At 57.0% G+C, this 2,842-nt stretch overlaps 1 protein-coding gene across 7 annotated transcripts in view; it reads right to left on the minus strand.

The window, feature by feature from the left end:
- The window catches only part of CIC (capicua transcriptional repressor), a 26,482-nt gene that overhangs the window by 11,664 nt on the left and 11,976 nt on the right, over positions 1 to 2,842 (minus strand). The window lies entirely within an intron of this gene.

Consider the following 2,842-nt stretch of genomic DNA (forward strand, 5'->3'; position numbering starts at 1 on the left):
AAATGAGGGCAGGGCGGGGCGGCCTCCGGTTGGCCCTAAGCCGGCCGGGGGCGGGACCGCGGGAGGAGGGAGGCAAGGCGAGCGCACTGCAGTAAAGGCACCGAGCCAGGGGGGCGGTTGGGGCGCCGCGCTGCGGAGGCACGGGGTTGTGTGTGGTGCTGTTTGTGTGTCCAGTCCGCGCGAGGAACACAGTTACGCGCGGTGCTGCCCACCTGAATGCGCACGGCCCAGCAGGGCAGACGAACTGCGCGTAGGGCTGGGGGAGCCACCCCTGAGTCCTCACCAGCTCCCATACCAGCACCGCGCGCGCGCGCGCACACACACACACACACACACACACACCCTCAGACTTTCCTGCCACACCCATTATTTCATACACACCCCACTGTCACATGTACCCTTGGTCTTACACTGTCACACTAAGCCACAAACCTTGAACACCTGCTCACATATATGTACTACCTCCCACACGATCCATCACTCCCCACCCACCATCATACACACTGGTTTCTCACCCATCCTCTTCCCATGAACCATTTCATACATGTTTCCCCAATGTATAGCCTCATCACACATTAACTGACCCTCATGAATCATCCTACAAACACACATCAAACAGGCAGAATGATCTCGCACACCTCATCGCAGCCCATCACACACCCCACATCCCTCCCACACAACCACGACATGCTCTTCGATTTCTCATATGGCCTTCCTGGCACTCCCATCCCCAGCACAGGCTAATTCTCACAGACACCATCATGGTGACCCCGTATATAAACTTATCCTGGTAAGCACTAGCTATCTCAGTACCCTGGTCCATCAGGTATAGAGTGTCATAGCCATTCAGCTACCCTGCCTGACACTCAGTAGCCACCCAGGACCCTCTAAACCACAATGTAAGGCAAGGGGCCACAGAACACCACTGTGGGCTGGCCCCACCACCCTAGGCTTGGAGCCACCCCTTCCAGGAAAGGACCAAAAAGAAGAAAGGAAACTTAACATTGAAGCTGCTATGTGCTAGAAGCTCATACATATTGTTCAATGAATGAATCCTCACAGCCACTAGGAAGGTACACTTTATGATGCCCATTGTTCAGATGAGAGAATGAGGCTCAGAGAATTTAAATGAATTGTGCAAGATCATACAGCCAGAACATAACAGCCCAGTGCTCCAACTCAAGTGCTCTTCCCACTACTGAAAATTTAACCTCAGGGTGGACACAGGCAGAGACTCCCAAAGAGAGTTCTAGGAATATAGTTAGACAATGATAGAGAGAGACTGGCGAACTACAGAAAGATCAAATGGCACACACAGAGACACAGGCAGGGGTGTAGGGCCCACCAGATAGAAATGCAGAACACTTAAATCACTCAAAGGGGTCCCTGGGGCCACACCCAATAGAGGCAGAGGCCTGGGGTCACACCTGGGCAAAAAAAGGTGGTATGGGCTCCTACACAGGGAGGTCAGCGACAGGAGCAGACAAACCCTTTTCCCAGCCTGCTCCATCTACTGCCAGAGCTGAAGATATGAAGAGGGGACAAAAACCAGGTAACCTAGGCCCAGAGGGGAAGGGGAGAGGTCTGTAGCCTTTTGACCTCCAGAGAGTGCAGGGCCAGACACTTGGCTGTGAGCCTGGAGGGGCCACCAGAGGGACTATTAAGTGACTGCCCTCTCCTCTGTAAGCAGCCCCAGACTCAGACCCTCCATTACCTCACTGCCCCAGGGACTGCAATGTGAGGCAGAAATCAAGGCTGAAATCAATGTGGCCGCTATCTCCCCACCACTGCCCCCTCCTCTTCCCACCGGTGAGTCACCTATTGGCAAGTTAACCCCTTCCCCACTGCAATGCAGCCCAGGGACGGAACTCGGAGGAACCCTGCCCCCTGCTCACCCACATCTGTTGAGTGAGAAAAAGAGCTAGGCCTGGCACAACGGAAAGTGGGCCCCACACATCTGGGAGGGTTGCACATCTGGTAGGAGACACAGTACCCACATAGGAGGGATGGGAAGAGGCCCCTTACAGGGTAGGGTGCAGCCAAGTGGGGGCCCAGCCTGGCAGGGAGGGGCCGGAATCCGGGCGGGAAGGGCCCCCCTGCCCTGGGCACTGGGCCAGCCCTATACTTAGCTTCCATTGTTCAGAGTGGAGGAACCCTGGTTAGGGGTGATTAGGAGTGGAGAAGAGGGAGCAGGTCCTACATGCACAGCTCCATCCCTTCAGTCATCCCCAACCCTAACTGGGGCCTCCTTAGTTGAAAAATACTGAGGAGGTTCCCCAAACCAGGGCCCTTGCCCCATCTGAGAGGAGATGCAAAGCCATCCTTCACTCAAGGCAGGTATTGAGCAGAACTATGGTGTAGGCATCCCGGTACCACTCTATAACCAACTCCACAAAAGGCCTGGCCCTAAACAGTACTCAGAGCACCACCCCACCACAGCCTGGGGACAGGGAGCCCAGACAGAGACACCGACTGCCACCCAGGGCAGCACAGGCCGAGGCCTGCCCAGAGGTCTGGGGCGTACAGCCAGAGATGCTGACAGACTGAGGGACAGACAGGCAGACACGCTCTGAACTCACGGCCCGTTTATTGAGCCTGAGAGGGACCCCGCCCTCGCTGCCCGAGGCTCCCCACCCTGCCCTGGACCCCACCTCGGCTCACCACCCGGGTGTCCCCAGATCCCCTCACCCGCTCCCTACATACACACCCACCCACCCACTCCGGGCGGCGTCGGCGACGGCCAGGGTTGCCTGGGGAACGAGCCCGGGATTGGGCTGGTGAGGATAGGGAGGGATGGGGGCCTAAAAATAGCGCCGGGGTGAGTCAGTGAGTGGGGCTAGGG

The sequence above is a fragment of the Pteropus alecto genome, unplaced genomic scaffold, assembly GCF_000325575.1.
Source record: "Pteropus alecto unplaced genomic scaffold, ASM32557v1 scaffold920, whole genome shotgun sequence".
Taxonomy (NCBI): domain Eukaryota; kingdom Metazoa; phylum Chordata; class Mammalia; order Chiroptera; family Pteropodidae; genus Pteropus; species Pteropus alecto.